The sequence below is a fragment of the Astatotilapia calliptera genome, chromosome 23 (genome assembly GCF_900246225.1).
Source record: "Astatotilapia calliptera chromosome 23, fAstCal1.2, whole genome shotgun sequence".
Classification (NCBI taxonomy): Eukaryota; Metazoa; Chordata; class Actinopteri; order Cichliformes; family Cichlidae; genus Astatotilapia; species Astatotilapia calliptera.
Window position 1 is genome coordinate 7,124,245 of NC_039323.1, and position 22,829 is coordinate 7,147,073.

General features: G+C 41.4%; 1 protein-coding gene across 11 annotated transcripts in view; it reads left to right on the top strand.

The window, feature by feature from the left end:
• The window catches only part of dab1a (DAB adaptor protein 1a), a 227,994-nt gene that overhangs the window by 131,979 nt on the left and 73,186 nt on the right, over window positions 1-22,829 (top strand). For 9 of the 11 annotated variants that reach the window (XM_026158478.1, XM_026158484.1, XM_026158489.1 and 6 more), the window contains exon 1: window positions 14,209-14,496. The gene's annotated coding sequence lies outside the window, so the exon portion shown is untranslated. Of the gene's footprint in view, window positions 1-1,539; window positions 1,597-14,208; window positions 14,497-22,829 lie in introns of those variants that run through there. The other 2 variants (XM_026158479.1, XM_026158482.1) reach the window with 1 other exon arrangement.

A 22,829-nucleotide genomic window follows, 5' to 3' on the forward strand; every position in this document is an offset into this window, starting at 1 on the left:
AACATGGTATATCATGTTTAGGTGGACACTAGCGAGCTAACTTCCTGCTAACTTCTAACTCCGTTAAATTTAATAAATTCAGTTTTCATGGATGCCTGGATGTTAAACTTAATTGTTACACCTGGTAAAGCAGCAACGCTGATCATTTTATTAAAGATGAAAGGATTTAGACAGTTTTTAACTCTCAGTGATGCCACAGTGTTCGTTTGACTTTGGGACCTGAAGCGGACAGAGTTTTGGTCCCAGATTACTCTGCGAGGCTCCTGACTACGGTAGCTGTAATGCTCCGACGATCCACCAAGCGATGCGGCTTCGTAGCTTACGAATGTCGTATTAAAACATATTTATGCACCACATAAAATCGGTTCGAGGTCAGTAAGCACAACCAGAATACATACATAAGGCGCACTGGATTATAAAGCGCACTGTCGATTTTTGAGAAAATTAAAGGATTTTAAGTACGCCCTTATACTCCGAAAAATATGGTACATACAAATGTCTCCACAGATTAATGCAGAGAAATATTTTATGGTGATGAAGTCAGCATGTTGCATTTGGACCTGCATGTCAAAAAAAGCTGACCAGTTGACCCAGCCTCTCTTTGTGAGGGAAGTTTGGATGGAAACTCTTGATCTGAACTGGAATCATTAACCTGTGCTTCAAATCCCTGCTCTGCGCCTGTAATGATGTTGAATATTAGAGTTAAAAAAGGCATATTTCTGTATGAAAATGAATAGTCTCTTTACTGTAGACAAAGACACATGTTCCTGCCTTTTTTCCTTTACATACTCTTGTCATATGGTTGCAGTAGGAGTAAAGGAGCAAGTGGCGATAATAGGAAGTAAGAGCCATAGGCTGATGGAAAAGTTAATTAGAGGCCAGGACAGTCATCTCCACCTTCTGACCCATTTCCACCCCTCCCATCATCTCCATCTGCATCTGTCATTCACATTCCCACGACTGCTAATGAGCGTATTCTGAGGCATACATTATGTCTGCAGCTGTACCTTTTTCCCGGTTTAGTGCAGCTCATCTGTTTTTTTTTTCTCCATCAGAAAGAGCGAGCTATTCGTTCCCACCATGTCTCCAATTAGAATCCCCTCAATTCATGTTTCTATCATTTCTCCCTCTTCTCTCTATCCTCTTGTTTCTCTCATCTGCCGGTGTTGGAAGCAGGTTGTAAAACAGCGTGCCTTATCCAAATGGAGACGAGCCCTGCGGTCACCGTAGTTTTGTTACTGAGGCAGAGTCACATTATTCTCTTTAGTCTGCTTGTGTGTACGCTTATGTGTGTATATGTGTGTTTTGAGGCTGTGCATGACATTAGCCTCGCAGTCACAGGTAATGATCTCATATCCCCGTTGGTGACTGGAGGCACACAAGGAGAATTATATACACACACACACTGTGAAAGGGAAAGATGTGGAAAAGAGATTGGTATTGTAATGGTACTCTAATGGGTTACCTGACAAGTGCTTTTTCTTAATGTTGTATCCCTCTCTCCCCCCTTCCTTTTTTCTCCCTCGCTCTCTTCTACAGGTGCATTTTCCCTCTTTGAGGAGCAGTGATATGGACACCAGGTGTGGTGACGCTAAGGTATGCATTCACTTCTGAGAGCACACACACTTGTGTGCTTTTAACACGTTATGAGAGGCGCTGCCCTCTCATCTTATTTGTTCAATTCTACCTTTTATTCAGAAAGTTGACCAAAAATGTGACACTTTGACAGAACGCTATGCACTGTGTAATACACTTTAGTGTCTGTGTGAATACAATACCCTGTGTGAAGCACTCAAATATCCTCAGTGAATGATAAAGTATGTCAGATGCACATACCATGTCTTGTTTACAGTTCTTTGTTTTGCATTTTGCTGCAAAGCTTATATTTGTTACTCTTTGTTATTGATTATGGAAAATGACTATTTTCAATTTACTGCTAACAGTAGTGTAAACTCATACTAAATGCTATAGACAAATTAGTACCCCAATAAAGCATCAGACATCCATGGATGTTGTTGTCTGGACTAAATGTGGTCAGCCACTCACAGTCTTTAAAAATATGCCCCTTTGCTTTTAAATGTGGCAGTAAATGGAAAGGTGAAGAGTTTTGACAGAGACCTAAACAGAACTATAATTTTAACCATAAATTCATGCTTACACACAGTAATTTTCCATTGATTATATGGCTGAAAGATGCCTAAATGGTACTAAGCTTTCAGAAATGGGTTAAACATTGTTTCAAAACTGAAATTTTAATATGTGTACAGATCACAACTAGTTGTTGTTTTTTATTTTGTTTGGTTGTGAATTGTTGTGATCTGATATCCACACAATGTCGGCTCCAGGTACACGTACAAATATTACTAATGGCAGCTTATCTTTTTTTCAACTATGAAAAGTACATGTAAGTGTTGTTCCCAAATGCTTAGGTGGAACAGTGGTGAACTGGTAAGCAATGTGTCATATGACATACTTGATGCCGCATGGATAAAAATCAGCCAAAGAGACGGCGAAGAACTCATGTATTTAAGAACAACGTTCCATCATTTCCCATTTTTATCTCAACTTCAATGGAATATCTTTCAATACTAAAACCAAAAAATGCTGTTTATCAAACAATTTCTGATACATGAAACTGTAAATAAACAGCACAGTGAAGGTGGTCCTCATCCTAAAACATTCCCCTCCCTCAGTACTCCACACATGCAGAGGAGTTCAACCTGGATAGCCAGCCAGCAAAATGTTAATGCGGACGGCTTTTCAATCTGTCGCGATGATGCTGTATTTAATGTGATCCATTGACGGTTTCTTGTAAACCTAGTTTTTCATAGAGCTTTTAATCAACACTTAATTGTTTACGAATGTGCTACAATATGATAATTCAAAGAACAGACATAGTTTAACATCTTCAAGAAAAGAATTCATGAAAAATAATCAAAGTTAGATAAATCGCATCTGTTTTTTACATATTAATTTAGAAGTTTCAAAGTTTTTGGAAGCATAAAAATTAATAAGAAGAAGCAAAGCATAGAAGTTTTGAAATTAGGTTTTCACATGCTGTACCACACATAGGAATGTCTTTTTCTAAATATCTTTTCAGTGTCCTGCAAAAATGTCTCAATTCTTTTCACGTTTTTAACCAAATCTTTATTTTGTTTAGATGTCTGGACTGTTTTCAAGGAGCTGTTGCTGGGTTGGTGGTGGCCAATTCCCAAAAGTCTGCTGCTGCAAAAAAAAAAAAAAAAAAAGAAAAAGGAAAAATGAATGACCCAAGAAAACCCAGAGGAAGGGGGAAAAAGTGTCATGAAGGCACCTTTTGCAAAAAATCTGAGCCTGCTTTTGAAAAATTAGTTCTGGATGCTAACATTACACTTTATACTGACCCAGGTTATTTAGCTGGTGCCAATTTGAATATAGTTTCAATCAGACAAATTATACCTGCTGTTAAATTTAACATTTCTTTAGATTTGAATCCACCTGCTATCAGATTAGATGTTTTTTTTTCTCTTCTTGCAGCCTCTCACCCCCCTCAGACACACAATGATGCCCTTATATTCCTGGCTCTCAATTTTTCTATTTATACCCACTGAGATGAGCAATGAGCCCCAGGCATCCCTCACTCACTAACCAAAGTACACGTTGACTCACACTGGCACAGAAACACAATTTCTCCCTGAAACACAAGTATACACGTGTTTTGAGTTAAAGTTGAGGTGGAGGGTACAGAGTTTCATCAGCTGTGTATCTGGCCATATCTACTAAAGTAATGCAGTTAGCAATAGTGTGTAGCCTCAGAAAACACAGAGGACTGGAGTTCCTGCTGTGTCCTTGCTTTCAGCATTGTGCTTCACAGCATCAAAAGGAAAAGGCATTCTAAAAACCAATACCATTTTCTATTCTGCAATTTTTTAAACCTGCCTAGGTTTGTAAACCTAGGCAACATGAAAATGCTATAAATAAAAGAGACAAGGCAGTCTTAGCAGAGCCATCAAGAGACATAATCCTGAAACAACTTTGGGATGTGTTTTCATTACTGTCACAAAGCACAATATTTGCATTTTTTTAAATTCAACAGTGTAAGCAAATTTTATATTAATCTATAAAGTCACTTGACATTTTTTCTGAATCTGACACACAGAAAAGAGTGAGAAAGACACTGTGGGGTTAATACCAGTGCTATAAAGGAAACCTGTTCTGAAGTGTGTGTCTAGTAATTAACTTCGGCAATCAAAAAGCAATTAGCAGCAAACCATTAACCTGTTGTTTTTTTGTGACCTCAACTAAAAGGTGTATTTATCACATTAAATACACGCCTGCATGCCTACATCTGCACATGTCCAGACATACTGGACAAGCTATCAAGCACAGAGGGAAGCAAAGAAAGCTTGAGTACTACTGTGTAACTGAACCAGTAAAAATGAATGAAGACAACATCCATGAGACTCAGCCTATTCTGCATTATTTACAATATTGAGCATGCACTAAAACTGTTGTCAGCTTGACTATCCAAACTTCACCTGTTATAATAGGATACTCACTAACAAGTGAGCATTTTAACTCTTCAGTACAGCTTGAGGTTGCAATCGTATGCCAATATAATGGTATAAAAACTGACGATTTTTTTTTTTACATATATTTGCTCATTGTCAGTATTTAAAAAAGCATGTAATGTAAAAACCATAAATTAGTATTTTATATTTATCAGAAACTGCATTAAAAACACAATATCTATAAATGTGCTTTTGTTTTTGTGTGTATATTAGAAATATTTGAGATAGCAGACAGCAGTAGACACATTGCCAGTATAGGAGAATGTCTGACTAGCAGGTGCTTAATATGTTTGCTCCATATTCAGTTAGAAATCAAATAAAAGGCTTTTTCTTGAATAATTTTCATGAACACAAATAAACAGAAAAATAAATCAGAGCTGCAAAACAGTCTACAAAACTGATGGAAATTAAAGCTTCACTGACAACTTAATTCATGGACAAAACACATCAGCTGATGCTAATGTTGCTGGTAATGTTATCACCACTGCGCCTGTCACTTAAAATCCTGTTAATCTTTTCCTGCTAATAACCTTCTTTAATTACTTCCCAGGCCCAAATTATGTTCCTATTATGATACATATATACATGCATATAATATTTAAGCATGGGGTTTGTGTATTTCTGTGCTTATTTTCTAATTTTTTGAAAACTCTTATGCAGGGGTGTCAAACATAAGGCCCAGGGGCCAAAATTGGCCTGCCAAAGACTCCAATCTGGCCCACTTAACAACTTTAGAATATATGAAGTACATGAATATATGAAGTACTTTTAACTGTCTTTTCACATGTTTTGCAGCTGTTCCTATTGATAAAGCCCCCACCACCACCACGAGTAAAACTGGTGAATTGGTATCAATCCATAACATAACATTAGTATCACAGATATAAACTAATCTGAAAACCTGGTTTAGGGTGTCTAGACTGAAAGTAAAGTGAGTTTAGGATGGTGGTAGGGCTCATAGCTGTTATTATAGAGGGATGGGATACCCTTTCCCCCCCCTCGTTCAAGGTAGCTAGAGGGCATCTATGTGTGTAGATTCCCATGTCTGTATATGCAAATGTTTTAATGAAACATGATGAAATATGATGGAAGCTTTCAGAGGCAGAAGCCCTCAAAGTTACACATCCTGATAAAAGCATAAATGTGTGACATTTCTGCCTCACATTGTTGTGTTTAACCCCCTGCAGGTTGGTGCACATGCACAGACGCGCTCACACACAAACCAAATCATCCCAAGTCAACTACTCGAGTCAACCTTGTTCTGGTGTTGAGAGTGCATGAGAATACATACGAGCCACTCACCCAGCTTTGAGGTCACTGCCCCAAGTGCTCAGATTACCACAGACACCACCGGTCACTTCACCTTCTACTTCTTGTCAAGCTCCTCTCTCAACCACTCTAGGGGGCATTTCCCATGTTGATACTCTGCACAGATGTTCATGTATACTATACCAGCCACTTTATTATAGCATTCCACGTATGCCTTGCCTACTCGCATCGTGCACCTTGCTGTTATGTGCTGAATTATCTTAAGGGTATCGTTGCACCGCCTGCACCTGGGGTCTTGCTTGGTGTGGTAGACCCCAGCCTCTGTTGATCTCATGCTCAGAGCTTGTTTCTATGCTGCCATGATTAGTGCCTCTGCGCTGTTTTTCGGTCCTACCAACCATTAGTAGGATATTTCTATAACAGTCAATATATATATTCCTTTCTGATCTATTTTCCATCTCAAAAAGCCATCTCTCCTCATCTCCACATGCTCTTTTCCTCCCTTCACATCTGTCAGGTGTTTGATATCCTGATACATCTGAGTTATTGAAGAGTGGCATGCTTTGATAGCTGCAGTTGAACTGTGATATTTCATCTTCAGAAGGGGTTCCAGTGTCATATCTCCATGCCATCAACCTCTGCTATCCCTCTCACTTTTTAGTTCCTTCTTTCTGACACACACACACTCGCACGCACACAACTCTGGATGTGTGGCGAAATACAGGAGAGAGTTGATGAGATAGGTCATTGTATCCTTGTGTGTACGTTTGGCTCATCACTTAATCTTGTTTTGTTGAGACCCATCTTGTGTAGATGGGTCTCTCAAATTCACCTCCAGACATATTGATGCCTTGTCAGAGGAGACTGTGTCATTCATAGGTGTCAAGTGATTGTAACAGTTTTATTGTATAGTCATGTGACCACAGTGGGCATATTTGATTGCAGTATAGAGGTACAAGACTTTGAACACATGGCTACAATTGGCTCTTTAACAAGTGAAACAACTTGTGTTCAGCAGACACACAAATAATAATCACTCAACTCCTTTTCTGTTGGGTTGGGTTATTCCATCTCGATGGTAGTGCATCTATAACTGACACCACTGACATCACATCTCTGTTGAGTTGTGATAAGATATGGTTTGACCTTCTATGCAGAAATATCCCCAGTCACAGCTTATGTTTAACCCTGAATCTGAATTATAGCAGGTCAACATGTTAGAGGCCTCAAGGTTCTACCCAAGCTTTTGCTGAACTGACTGTCCATAGTACCACTGTACTGTGTAGCATTTACATCAGTTCAGCTCTGCAGAACTATGCTCAGGCAATTAGAGAGCTGCTTTTGTTGCCTTTAACGAGTTTGACCAGTTTTGCTGATAATATGCACAAATTTCCATTCTTTCTGCGCTTCTTTTTTTCTTTCCCTTTTTATTTTTGGTCTCTGTCCCTATTTTTCTTTTTTCCTCTCCTATCTCTTTCTTTGTCCCCTTGCTGAATATGTGTGAATTAGAGAAATCCTAATCCTCTGAAATAAATATTCTTTTTGAACAGTACACTGGAGCTGACTGTCAGATTATATCCATCTGGACATTCCCATGGATTACCCTGAAAGAGTTGTATGTGTCCACGGGAATGAATGGTTATGTGTGTGTGCGTGAGTATGTGACAGGTGTTAGTGGAAGGTGAGAAAGCTATCTACTGATTTAGCAACATCCAGTGCTTGGCTGTAGCACGGTACACTACAAGTCAAATGAATTTAGAATACAAAATATGAGTCAAAGTTACAATCTAAATATCTAGTAATTAACAGACAGTTACATTCTTCAATCAACAGAGTACATGAAGTTATTACTTTTTAAAGCCTGCTGTCATCATAAAGAATACTTATAGTTTAGTTGAATGCAGGTCTAATTATCTATTGCTACTGCACCTACTTATACTGCGTACTAGTGACATGCAGTGACTTTTGCAAGCTGAAAGAAATACTGTTCCCCAACTGTTTGACAAAATATACTGTACCAGATTAAAAAAAAATATGTTGCCTTTCTTTTGTTCTTCTATATAAGCTGTGATGAGTTTGAAAGGTGAAGCCAGTTAGGAGGTACCTTAAACCTGTATTCTGTTCAATGGCCAGTAACCTTTTGATATTTTTATTTTAAGATTAATTTTTGTAATGCAGCAAAGTGAAAGCAAAATATTCTGTGGAACTATAAATTTAGTTTAATTCTTATCTGGTCTGCTGGTTTTTATGGGAACTTGGTGCTACGTAAACGCTAATCAAAACATCGTCATTAGATAAACTCTTTTTCTGGCATCAGTGTAGTACAAATTTCAAAGCGTTAAATATGTTGTTCACTTTGAGCAATCTGACTCAATACATTAAAGATAGCATTTAAATGAATATATTCTGCAATATGTACTGAAATACATTTTAAAGTAACACTCCCAGCACTTCCCACATGAGGAATTATCTGTTCAACCAAGCTGAGACAGACGGACAGAGACTGAGAGCAGAGAAAGGTAAGCGAGAGAAGAGATACTGAGGGAGGATGATACGGCAAAACGGGCAGAGATACTGAAGTGTGGGAAGGAGATAGAGAGGAGGGCTCTGCATAGATAGAGAGAGCTGACTACAGTTAGCACAAGGAGCGAAAGGATGATGTTAGGAGAGAGTGGTGAGGCACTGCATGAGGTTATATGATGGGGTGAAAAGTTTAGGGAGAAATGTGAGGTGGAGAAGGAGTATTTATTATTCAAATGAGGTTTAGAAGCACAGGAGTAGATTTATGAACAATATAAATATGTCCCTGTGAACTTCATGAGAGCTACTAACATTTTACCCATTTTATAACCACAGAGCTTGCACGATATTCAGTCACTCAGCATCACATTGTCACTCCTGGTCAAATGTCAGTATCTCTTGGCTTGAAGATCTAACCAGTAATCATAGAAAGAACATGAAGGATTGATAGTAATGAGACAACAAAATATACGACAAAAAACCCCAAAATCAAAACACAGGGCGTCGCGTTCATGGGGATGTGTTACTTGAGGTTTCTGTGAGATGATGAAATACGATTGACATCCCTTTTAGAAGCTAAAACTTGCGCAGTGGCTATAAAAAAACAATTGTGGATGGTGATAACATTTATATTTCATGGCAATAGCCAAAAATAGAATCCAAGTATTGTACCAGGAATATGCATTTTAATATATCCATGTTTTTTTCTTCTTTTAGGAGACTCTTCTGTTACCATCATATCTGTACCTTTGTTCTGGCCTAATTTAGATTATTAATGCTAGTCTCTGCTAGTCTCACACTAGTCTGAACACATCTTAAGTAATGGCTGTAGTTATACTTTGAGAGTAATCCAATCGTTCTTTGTTGATCTAACAGATAAAGCAGTCCTCTCTATTTCTTCACTTTCTCAAACAGTTAGATCCAAAAATATTAGAATAGATTTTTCTTTATCTGAGGAGACCATTAATTTGCATGTTTTGAAGAAAACTTTGAAATAATCCAAAAAGATATAGAATTTATTGCACTTAAATAAATATATGTGTTAGTATATGTGTAAATCTATGTGTAGGCATCGGTGGGGTATATATCTCTTTTCAAAGGAACAGTGATATTAAGAACTAAAGGAAGAAGAGTGAAGAAGTCTGAAGCTAAATTGTTATTCTAAGCAAAAAGGACTTTTTCTGCATCTGATCCCGGCCAGACTGAAGTTTTCTAAGGGGTATGCGTCTGGGTGAAAAAACACTTTGTGAAAACTGCACCAGTTCTATCCGAAGCACAGTCAAGCAAACCACGTTACCCACAATATCATGTGTATAAGCCTTTTGCAGAGATAGAAAAGCACATTTGAAAGTCCTGTAAAGAGAAGACTACTCAGTAATGATTTCCTGGGATAAGCAGCAGTCGCTAAAGTCCTTCTCAGGAGGTGAAACAAAGGCCAAACCCTATTTAACTGTTCTAGTGACAGTAGATAATTGGAAAAGTTTGTTAATGAATTGGAACAGAAGGGTACAGCAATGGAAGGCTTTCTTTACAGAGATTAACAGGAGAAACAATGATGCTGCAAGATACACTATGTGAGAAAAATATTGGTCCACACCTTTTAATCTTTGAGTTGAGGGGCTTTCAATCCAATGGCCACAGATGTATAAAATTAAGCACCTAGCCATGCAGTCTGCTCTGACAACCATAGTGACTGGGTTGTTCAAAAGAGCTTATTGAATCTGAATGTGGTACTGTAACAGGATGTCACTGCTGCACGTCTTCCCTTCCAGATATTCCTCGAGTGGCTGTAAGTGGTATTATAGCAAAGTGGAATTGTTTAGGAACCACAGCAACTCAACCACAAAGTGATAGAACATATAAAATTACAGAGGAGGGCTGCTGACTGCTGAGGCACACGATGCGTAAAAGTCGCCAACACTTTTTTTTTTTTTTTTCTTGCCTGTCCCGTTTGGCTCTTTTGCCATCAGAATTATTGTCTAAAGGCAAAGAAAGATGCCCAACGGATTTACTTTACCAAATTGACCATCCCAGCCTTGCCATAATGGTCCATTTGATTCACCTTTTATTGTTTATTTTATTTTCACTTGCTGAATACGGGACAGACTTGACTGGAGGAAAGAAGGGGAGAAAGAAAGAGGGAAAGAGAAACAGCTGAGAAGAGGGACGGGGGAGAAGGGCAAAAAACAAAAACCAACAGAATGGGCAGCAAAAAAAAAAAAAAGCATATATCGATCACCTGGATCACCTGTTGAGAAAGAAAAAGGAAAACAAGCAGAAGAGCAGAAGAGAACAAGAGTAATAGAATAAACAACATCACAATGATATATGGGAATAACAGTAAATACTAAATATTAAACATTATTGTGCAGCACATAAGATCAACAGAACACAGTGTGCTTTGAGGTAGGAGCAAAAAAGGGTGTAGTTTGTGGGTGTGATCACCCGTGTGTACACCTGTGAGCATGGACGCGCTTGTTTTTTTAAAAGGTTCCTTCATGTAATGATCTGCTAGAGGGTGTGGGGGGGCCACTGCCCCGTCCTCCAGGGCATGAAGCAGGTGTGGAGGAGATCAAAACTCCAGACATCTAGAGGCCCCCAGAACACAAGAGACCAAGGAAGACTAACAGAGGGGCAGCCGCGCCACTGTCCCAGAAAGAGCTGAGGAGAGTCCCAGATGAGGGGTCACTCAGCAGCCGCGGAGCAGAAGCCAGGGGGAGTTGCAGTGACGCGCCCGTGAGCTCCGCCGGCAGCCAGCTGTGCCTGAGTGACCGAGCCCCAGGCCGAGAGGCCGGGGGCACCCCACCTCCGAAGTGGCCCGAGCGAGCCCCAGGCCCCAGGCCCCGATAAGCGGCCGCCAAGGAGTGAGCCGGTGTGTACCTGGACGCCCATCCCCAGACACAAAGAACCACCAACGCACCGATGTCTGAGGGAGTCTGCCACTGGCAGGGGAAGTGATGGTGGGGGGAGATAGGCCTCCAAACCTTGGAGGGCCTGAGATGTCCCCAGAGAGGTGGCGCCTGACACCCAACCTGACATATAGACACAGACATACAGGCACACACAGATACAAACATCCATTCCCTCCCTCATGCTCTCATATGCACTTACTCCACACTCAACCAACATGGAGACAGACATAAAGAGACACTGTACACACGATCACACTCCCCAAGCGTACTCTACGAACCGGGTCTAGGTACCCTTGCCCCTGGAGGGGGGAACTGCACCCAGACCCAGGTGGTGTTACCCTTTTCCCTGCGGTAGGGAGAGGCAGACCGCCCCGACTCCGCAGCAGCAGGGAGGCCCCACACTCCAGACCGCAGTCGGACGGCCAACTCCTCCTAGCCCCCCCGCTCCAACAGGTCGCAGAGAACGGGGGTGAGAGAAGACTCCAAACCTCTCTCCACCCGTTCATTGTAGTGTTGATGCATGTGTGTTCTAAGGTGCATTTAAAACCCAGGAGGGCATGGAGCTACCTGCCAGAGAGCAGCAGGTAAGCGCATGGTCCCTCCTGCTAGCCCTCAATGTCTACATGTATTTAAAATTGAGAGGTGGGCAATGACGCCAGGGGTGAGGTGTACACCCTGATGGTAACTCGGATTCCGTGTATCGTGCCCACCCCCAAGATCCTATATGTATGTGTAATGAGAGTGTGAGTAATGTGAATGTCTAAGTTGTGGGATAAAATTGAGGCAGAGGCAGCCAGAAGGGGACGGGGGGGGGGGGGGGGGGGAGCCTCCTCTGCACCCTGGTGACATACCCCTACTCCAAGGCCCTGCATGTGTGGGTGGTTGTGGTGGAGCGGGAAGAGGGAGGCAGCTGGAGATGGGGAGGGAAGGAAGGGAGGGGCAAGTGACCCCTCCCTGGGGCCAGCTCCCCCGCTGACCCCAGTAGGCACCCCCATACTCCGCGACCCGCCAGGGGAAGGGGGCCCAGGCCCATTCAGACCGGGGCCCAGTGCAGCGCCTCCCGGCCCCACAGAGCCCGGGACAGTCCACCCAACCCCACCACAGAGAAAACTGAACCCACCCCATCATCCACTCATCTTCCAGACTACATAAGACAATAGACGCCCAGGCTGAGATCTTCCTCCACCTCTCCTGTATCTCCCCTTCCTGCAGAGAGAGTTCCTGAAGAGAGGAAAGCTCCTGCAAGATGTGACAATCTCCCCCACCAGTTGAAGAGCCCCCCAGGTGGCTCGACGCACCGGCGGCACCCTGCGCCAGGGCTGGGCCCCCATGCACCCACCCGCCCACAACCCCGGCAACACACCAACCAGGACCCAAGCCCCCGAGGCCCGGCCAGTCGCCAACACTTTGATGACTTTTGAGTTCCAAAAGTCTCATAGCGTTAACATCAACACAGAAATTGGGCACCGTGAGCTTCGTCGCATGGGTGTCCATGTCTAAGCATGCTGTTGGAAACATTCACCTTCACTGGATGGATTACATTCTGAGTGAGTGAATGCTCTGCCATTTGCTTTGTTTCTATGTGATGTAGGTTCATATTTATGCTGAGCATCATGGAACTGGCAGTCTCCTGATCATTCTCTGAACTGGGTTACTTTGATAAAAGCTAGCATTATTTGTATTGCAAGAATGTTTTCGAAACATGGCAAGATCATGCTACGCATGACGTATGAAGTGGCAAAAACTAATGCTAAGATGTTCTGAAATTAATTTGTCTGGAAAAAATACTTTTAGACCTTTTTGTTTATTCCTAAGTAGTATTTTTTAACATATTCCACACTATGCTCGTGTCATACTCTTACATTAAAATAAAGACCTCTATCTTTGTTTGAACACGGAAGAGATTTTAGGTGGAGGAGTGCCGAGTGTCTTCCAGTGTTTGCAGAGATCAGAGGAATCGTGTCCGTGCTGAAGCTCCTAAACTCCCCACAGAAGCGCAACACATTTGAGAGTAGGGGATGATGATTTAAGGCCAGAGACTGGGGGAGAAAGAGAGAAGATGAGGTGCAGGAATAAAAAAGTAAAAGGGAAGGATTAAATGAGGACAGGCTGCACAAGATTAAGGCTTATGGGAGACTGGAGGAAAATCATGCAGCTGAAAAATATGATTCAGTCAGCTCAGTATAGTTGCATCACTCTTATAATTACATTTTTTTTTGTCATTCTTATACTAATTAATCAACAACATTAAGGAAGATGTATTTTCTGTCTTTAGGACACTTTTCTTTCATTTCTTCAAAACTTTGAACTTGAACTTGAAAACTTTAAGTGTGTGCTCCCACTCTCTGAGCAGGAAGGTTAGACACCATGGTGAATCTGCCAAGTGCATGACTCAGAAATGATTTGGGCTGCATGACTTAACTGTGGGTGGTTAACCAATCAATAGTCTGTACTGAATGACTGGGTGATGACTGGCTGGTGCATTCATGTTTCGGTGAGTGGGTTTTGTATGCCAGCAATACTTGGTGTGCAGAAAAAGAGTTGATGTGTGATGATGGTGAATTTTGGACAGTACAGTCATCTTAAAACTTGCCTCTAAGCTACATCCAGTGCTGTCTGTTCCAACAGTGATGCAGCCTCTCCATTCACAAGGACTTTGTTTCCACGTGTCTTCATTTTAAACCTAAATCCACCAGTAAGCTCCTCCTCCACACTCATCCACTTTTTTTTCTTTCTTTTTTTGTGGTCATTATAGTTCTGTAATAGACATTTTTAAATCCTTCACCATCACCCAGTGCTTCTCTTTTTCTCCTCTTCACTCCTACCTCCCATCTCCCCTTACTCCTTGAAAGCTGGAAATCAGGACAGTTCAGCAGCGGAGGGGTTAAGATGAACCCAGCCTTGTGATTGGCTGCAGGCCGGCGGTCTGAACCAGCCTACAGATAGAGGTAACCAGGCAACCTCAGAGAGAGAGAGGGAGAGGAAAGAAGAGGGGGGCATAGGACCGAGGAGCGGAGAAAAAAAAGCGCTGAAAGAAGCCTGGCATAGTTTTGTAAGGATTGTGGGAAAAGATGTAAGGAAGCTCGCACGCGCTCTCTCCGGCATGGAAAACTGGATTACTCTCCCTGCTGAAACACACTGTGGATGTCTGAATAAACCAGGAGGGGATTCACGGGAATGAATGGAGACTAAAGCCTTTTCTGAAAATGGGAACTAACAGTGCTCTTTTTCGCAGTAGTGCAAAGGTAAGTGCGTCAATGCAAACAGCCCGAATGGAAACGAACAGAACAAGTGGCAAATTTCGTCCTGTGCGTAAGGTCCTGCCAGCGTGTACTTTTTAGATCGCTGTGTGATAGTTGAATGTGATCAGAAGCCTGTGGATTCTGTGTGCTCTGCCACTGACACTGCAATGAATTATCTATTGCTGCTGCTGCTGCTGGTGCATCGGGATTTTAGCGCATGTATGTATGTGTGTGTTTGTGTGTGTGTGGATTGAAGCTTGTGGGGGGAGTGACCCTCTCAGAGAAATAGTAGAGGGAGGCTGTGTGTGTGCTGTAAAGCGGGAGGGAAGACAGCGGTTTGGTGCATTTGGCGTGTGTAGTTTTACGGGGCGTCCCCACACTCGGAGATTCCGCAACAGATTTACGCGCTTAACGACTATAAAGTGTCGAAACCATAAGTTTTATTCCTTTCTCTCTCTGAAACACACGTGTTTCCTACCCCACTTGGGCAAAATTTGACATAGGAGTGCCCTGACTTTATAGTTACCGTATTATACTTTGTGGGATTTTTCTTGAAGATAGCTTTTTTACGTGTCTTTTGTGACCTTACTGTGATTGAGCTTTTTTTTTTTTTTTTAAATAAACAAGTTTATAAAAAAAAACAACTTTTTAATTCTCTTTTGTGTATGGAGGTCTTCTGATGTATTGGCGTTTGTCCACGTTTTAGAGGGCTGTCTCACAATAGAAGGGGTATGAAATGTACTGAAACGCAAAACATGATGAGATTCTGTTGATGAAGTGAAAGTGTAGAAATCCATGCAATGGTGTGTGAGCTACAGATGGTCCTCAATCACTAGGTTTTGGTTGATAGGGTAAGAGAGAGGGCGACAGATCCAGGGGAGGAGAGTTGAATGGGCAACCCGGTCAGGTTGCTTTGGGGGGGCCCAGGATCCGCTGCAGCTAAAAGCCGCATTAATCATGAAACCGTGGCGCTCTGCAGACCCTCACTCTCTTCTCTCTCCCTGTCTGGCGCACAAGCTGCATCAGCTTTATATACATCGTAGTGTATTGCTTTGATGTAGCTCGTGTAACTGGTTTATGCCATTGTGAATACTTGTTTTATACCCATGTTTCAGATTATATTTTTCTTGCGATACAGTCATTAGGGATATGGTAATATCAGTGCGTCATGGTTGGTCCAACCCAAGCCCATCTCCGTGTATATGTTTACCCAACAACTGCTCTTTTATTGTCAGGTGCTGTCAGTTTACTTGAGTATTTTGAATTTATGGTGCTCTGCTGTACTGCATTTCAGATGGAAACACTTCACCTATTATGCCACTCCTGATACCTGTTGTTAGTTCACAGATAAAATGCCCACACCAGACCAGTGCCAATTTTTAAATAAAACTTGCAACATGCTACTTTTAGCTCTAAACGTTTGAGTGACAGACTATGTTACTGGAGTTACTCGATTTGAGTAAAGGATTTGGATACTTTTTCCTCTTCTGCCAAACAGACCTACTTCTGCCTGTATAGACCCAGCTGGCGACTCCAGGTTGTCATAGAAACCCTCAGAGTATTGTGAGGAAACTCAAAGAAAACACTGTTGAAGGCTCTCTTTCTTCCTCTTTCAATTCTCAGCTCCGTCTGTCCCATGTACAGCCTCCCTTTTGCCTATTCTCAGTCACTTTTCAGAACCCAGGCTGCGTCCTGCAATTTTAGTTTTTATGTGTACTCGATAACGGTAGACAACGCTCCTGAATGAATGTTGGACTAAATCTTAAAGAGAAAAGGGTTCTCTAAGTTTATGTAGTCTTGAAGTCATGAAATCTTTGGAAGCTGGAGCTTACTGTTCTGTTCCTAAAGCGTCTCACTGCCTTTGTAAAAGCTGGCTTGTAGCTGATTTTGTATCTCAGTTGGAAAACCTTCTTTTCACCCCATTGTTTTGTGATCTACAGAAACTCTAGCGACACCATGTAAATCACTGCATAAAATCACAAACTGTCGGAAAATAAAGCACCATCTAAAAAGGATTGCAATGAGCTCAAGGTCTTGCTTTAACTGTGCATCGTGTGAAGTTTAAATGGTACGACTGCTATCACAGAGAAATGTTGAGGCCTTTGTGTAGACCTGGCTGTTTGCTGATCACTGAGCTTTAGTTCAAGTACAACTTAATTTGCTTTTAGCTGCAGGCGGGTAGACCACAAAGTTTTTGTGTTGGCCAAAAAATAATACATAGTGAGGTATTTTTTAATTAGTTATGTTTCACATTATTATACTGAAGCACCATCATGAGAGGTGAAAGGAGTAAAGGTAATATAGCATACAGTATGTTAGTCCATTTGTTCTTTGTAATGAACAGAGCTTGACTTATAATTCACGTTGTTGCCTTTTTTGCCGAGGCACCCCAGTGACACTTGTTGCTATGGATACAATTCAACATCACAATAAAGTGACAGCCTATTCAAGTTACCTGCTGGATGTGACAGAGGCTGTGTGTGTCTCAGTGGCATTTCGTTAAATTAGCTGTGGCGAAAACAATGAGCTGGCAGCTGCAGTGGAATTATACTTGTGCATGTAGATAACTAACATTCATCAAGTTCCCTGCCTTCATTATTTTCTTTTCCTGTTTGACCTGGAAACTTGAGGGGAGTGTCTCCCCCCCCCCCCCCCCCCCCCCCCAGCTTTATATCTTATGTCACAACACAAAATAATTCCCAATTCTATATTGTCTTTAGGACTAGTTCATACTCAGGTTTAGTTACTCTTGGGTCTATTTTGAACCAGTATGTTTAAAAAGGGACAGTTTCATTAGAATTTAAGATTGTGTAGTAGTAAAATTAATATGCATGTACTAGTTTGGTCTGCTTCCTAGGTAGATATCCCAAAAATAAATATATTATTCAGTTCAAAGGTGAAATTGTGTAAATGAAATTTGTGTTTGACCTTTCCCAAAGCAATGCCAGCTTTTACACACAGCTCTTCTTCAAGTCTTTTTGTCTATTGCCAAAGGAAACAGTTTTCCTTTGATAGCTTTTAGACTCTCTAAAACACCCCAGATGGGACTTACACAGTCTCTCTCTTAGGAAGCCACTGCCTTTCAATTAATGCATTACGGTCACTGGAGCTTTTCCACCTGTAGAACTGTAAATTAAGTCAAGTTCATTGGAGTATCTCAGTGCCGAAAGCCGGGTTTGATTTCCTTACACTATAAGCTTCTAATATTATGTTTGAAAGAACTTTAAGACGAACTCCTCCCTTTTTCTTAGATTTAAACCGTTGTCAAAGGTATAATCTTAAATAAAATAAAACCCTGCTCATTCTTATATTTACTTTTCTGTGGTATATTAAACAGGTGGCAACATGTTAAGTAAGGGTATTTTTTCAGTAGGGCTTCCACTGTTTCACATGGAGGGAGGGGGGAGAATTGAGTGGCTCTTGGCTGGGTGCCCTTCTCATTGATCCACTTTCTGCATGTGTGTGTGTGTGTGATCGCAGTCTCATATAATTAGCATTGAGAATATCTTTACAGCCCACTGGGACTCTATGTGTACGTATGTACCCTATTTCTTGCCATTTATTAACTATGAAGAAAACTGAGAGTGTGTTTGTGTCTGACAAATCAATATCCACCCAGACAAACACATTTTTAAGCCGTATGTGCACAAAGCTGTCATTACCACCAATCATGACTACCTTTTGAACACAAACAGCCACACTAAAGCACATTACACGCATGCACACCCCCACAGAGGGCCTGTGAGTGAGCAGGGCAGTCCATCCAGAGGTTCAGATTAAGCTGCCAACTAATCTGCCTCTGCAGTCTGTAATCTTCTTAAAACACTCGCAATCTGTCCACAGCACTGGGATTAGCATCTGCAGAGACAACAATGCACTTTCACTGTCCTTATATTTGACCACAAAAAGACTGCTTTATGGGTTTAGCATCCTCTGCTTTGCTCTGAAATGGGATCAGTAGGAAAAAAGAATGCTGTCTGTTATTTCCGCTTTTTACTTGTATGGGTTGGATCGTACCTGTTACAGGTCAGTTGGGATAATGCATATCTGTAGGCTTAGAGGTTTTTTCACACCAATAGCTTGCTGTGGGGAAACAAAGACACATTTTCTTTGTAAAACTGACCTGTTTTAAAGTGCACAAGGAAAGTTTGTAGTCCAGGATGAACCACAGAGTCACTCCTACAGACCAACAAAACATATTCTGCTTCAAAAAAACTGAACAACCATGCTATTAACCTTTTTGGTGAATCTTATCAAGTCCTTTTTAACCCTTTCTTTATCATTACTTCGTCCTTTCTTAATCTGTTTTTGATTTTGCATCCCTGCCCTGTTCAGGGTCTACCCTATCTCTCAGTCTGTATTTCATTATTTCTCCTTCCCTCTCTCTCCCTCCATCATTCTCTTTCTGTAGCATAGCTTCAGGGATCCTCTTGTTTCAGATAAGATGCTGATTATGGAACTAAGGCTCTTGAGTTCCTCTTTTTTCCCTGCTTACATTCACATCGACATTAGCATTTCTCAGCATCATTATCACATTGAATCCCCCCCCCCCCCCCGTCCCGTCCTTGATTTACACATCGGTCCTCCTTTTCTTTTTCCAGCGAGTGCCACTTTGGGGTAAAATCACAAAGGTGTTCACGTTGTTAATGAGTTTTAACAGCAAACAAAAGCACTTTATAGGAGGCATTTTCAGGAGGTGAAGACACACATACACATGGGGGCGCGGGCACACACACAGACTGAAGTCACAGCACATTAACACTTCAATTAATTCAGCGCCTTACATTCTAATTTCCACAGAAGTCAAGATCCCTGACCACCCCCTTCCCTCAAACCACACACACACACACACACACACACACACACACACACACACACACACACACACACACACACACACACACACACACACACAGCAGTGATGTACGGTGCTCTATGCCTCAGCAGACCCCAGCAGTATTACATGCGCCTTATGACATTTTAGGTGCTGGAGAGAGCACAACAAACAAAGCATCGCAAATTACATTTTAATTTGCGATGCTTTGCCTTTTACTCAGGCATATACAAAGGAGCAGAGATGCCTCGTTTTGTACAATATTCTTTATTCAAAGAATACAATAGATAATGAATGCGTCTATGGTGTGAAGGGAGCATGGGAGTGGGCCCTTAGATTTGCTGAGGGGGGTTGCAAGTGACTCTTCCCTGTGGATCGGCTCCACTGACTTCCACACTCACTGGGAGACTGCAACAAAGTTAGAGAAAGAAATAGACAAAGACAGGAGTGGAAAGATGTTTTCCTCAGAGGATTGCCTCTTTGTATTTCTCCTCCTATTTCTTTCTCTCTTTTCCCTTCTCATGATTTCTCTCCATCTGCGCTTTTCTGTTGCTGCTCACTAATGAATTTTTAACCGTCCCATGATTCTCTTCTTTGTTTCTCTCTTACTGTTGGTGTTTGTAAAGATTAGGCGTAATTCAATATCCATCATCATACACCGTCTCCTCCATGAAATTCACAGTGATGTTTCATAGCATGTTTACTTATTAAAGCAGGAAGCTGTGTACCAGTCATGTAAAGGTGCTATATCCTGTCTGACCCTGTCTGAAAGACAAAGTGCTGGTAACCTAATTAAATTCCTCGTAGGACATGTTAGGATTGCTTTGCGTGCTAAACATCTGTTCTAAGTAGATGAAATGGGAGGTAGAGTCTGGCATCTGTGTCTAGGACAGAAGAGTTGTTTCTGGGTTGGAACCATAGCACTGGCTGCTTCCCTGGAGCACCTGGTGCCTGGCTCATATAGTGCTTGCTGGGCTTAGAGGAGAGGGTGGGTGCCCAGATGCTCCTGCGTTCAGCCTGCAGAGCTAAAACTGAAGTATGCTGCCACACTAGCATATACTCATGCGTGCCACACATGCACCTCCTGCTTCAGCTCATGGAGCTCAGCACTTCAGCTTCACAAAAACACATTTGTTTCATGGATCATGAAATCTGCTCAACCCATAAACCAGGTTCAGTTTCAGTTCAAGTGGAGGCATAAAAATGATCAAAATTGGATTTGGATTTTGCATACAGTATTAATTTCACAGCAGGAAAACTGCTCCAGTGTTTTTTTTTTATGTCTTTTTCTCACTTATGTGTTGTACTTATAGCCAATCTTTTGCAAAAATCGTTTCAGTTTGTAGATACTACTCAATAGGAAAACTCATAAAAAAAATCATGATAACAGACAAAATGTTTATTCATGAAAAAAAATTAACTGAAGCATCAAAGAAAAGAAGCTCAGAGGAGGTTAAGGTGAAGCTTACTAGTGTAAATGATTCTGCAGAGCTGTGAGTGGTCATTTAATTGCATAGCTTTAACGGTTTATCCTCTGTGCTGACTCATCAACAACTTGTACATCTAAGAACAAACAGACTTGTAGAAAATGTGCTATCGGTTACTTTTTCATTTTGTAATGAAAAAAAGTTGTTTGAGGGGTTTGCAATGTTGACCTTGTGTACAAAAATAAAATTAAGTGTTACAACCTTAGGTTAATTGCAAATGTAGAGTGAAAATGTTGCAAATTGCAGTTATGGGATATTTTGCAGGATTTGCCTTCGTGCTCTCAGGTGGTTTCTCTAAATAATAATAATGGATTGCATTTATATAGCGCTTTTCAAGGCACCCAAAGCGCTTTACAATGCCACTATTCATTCACTCTCACATTCATACACTGGTGGAGGCAGCTACAGTTGTAGCCACAGCTGCCCTGGGGCAGACTGACAGAAGCGAGGCTGCCATATCGCGCCATCGGTCCCTCTGGCCAACACCAGTAGGCAAGTAGGGTAAAGTGTCTTGCCCAAGGACACAACGACCAGGACAGAGAGCCCAGGGATCGAACCGGCGACCTTCCGGTTACAGATGCGATTCCCAACCCCCTGAGCCACGGTCGCCCCGTTAAGCTAGTTCTGCCTCTTTTATGTCAGTTGAACGGAGGGAATGGATGGATGGATGGAAAGGTAGGGAGTGAAATAGGTCAGAATGTGACTTAAATATGTTTGTGTTTAACCCTTTCATGTATGAATTATGACAACCTCAATCTTCATTTTTTTCTTAAATATTTTTATTCATCTCTATGCATGAAAAAAAGATTTTGGAGCTTCATTTTTCAACCATGTATTTTTCAAAGAGTTTTTTACATGTCTACTTAAGTGGACAACACTGGCTGACCAGTGGGTGACAGGGTATGGAGTGACACATCAGTGTCCAATGTAGTGGTTTATGTGCAAGTATACCATCAACACTGACACAAATACAAGAAAACAGCTATCCACTGTAGTGACCACTATGAGTAAAAGGGTTAATAACTGTCTGTAAGATGTAAAATGCTTATTTTTGTAACATTGGCTATATACATTTAACAAAATGTGGCCTATTTTGAGACAGACTGTTAGATTAAGCTAACTGGGAGCCGCACGGGAGAGTGAACTTATAGAAAGATTTTATAATCAGCCGTCTCTTATACTCACTGCCACATTCAGAGCAGATCAGACCATACAGCGGCTGATTTCTATCAGAGGCCTGCTCTTTAACATCTATTAATTAGATCTGATTTAAATGTATGGTTTTTTTCTTTTTTTTAGAAATATTTTTGCCTTGATTCCTGAGCACGCATGCACCAGTTCCAAAACTGAACCCACTAAGCCCCCACTTCACCATAACAAATCCCAATTTAATCCATGCATGCTGCTTTTCTTTTTGCTCATCAACCAGGCACACGCGCATACGCATACGCACACACACACGCACAGAGTGGGGGGTGCAACCAGAGTATAACTAAAGAAGTAGGGTAAATTTAAAACAATACTTGTGTCAGTAGAGGGTATATTGTGCCAATAATGATCGCAAAGAATCACTGCATGTTTTATGCTGCTTTTTCTTGTGTTGATCTTTGCATACTACTGTAGTTCATTATAATGACTTGAACTGAAATAGGGCATCATGTGACAGAATCATAGCGTGTGGCTACTCTTAGGCCCTTAAGGTTTGCCATGTCATTAGGATTGTCTTGGTGGCTTCGAGTTTTGGAGATTTGCAGCATGCATATCACTGAGGCTGTAAAAGGCAGTTTATATTTTATTGCAAAAAGAAAGCGGAGCTCGATAATGTAGAAATCTTTTATTTTTTTGAGATATCACACTTGGCACCACCCACGGACGCTAACCCAGTGGTGCTAATTAATCAGTTCTTCTTTGCCGCTCAGTCAGAATTTCTTCAGTTTAAATGTGAATCCAAATAGATAAAATGTTCCAGAAAGATTGGAAAAAAAATTGAGCAGTCATGTAAAAATAGTAAGTGG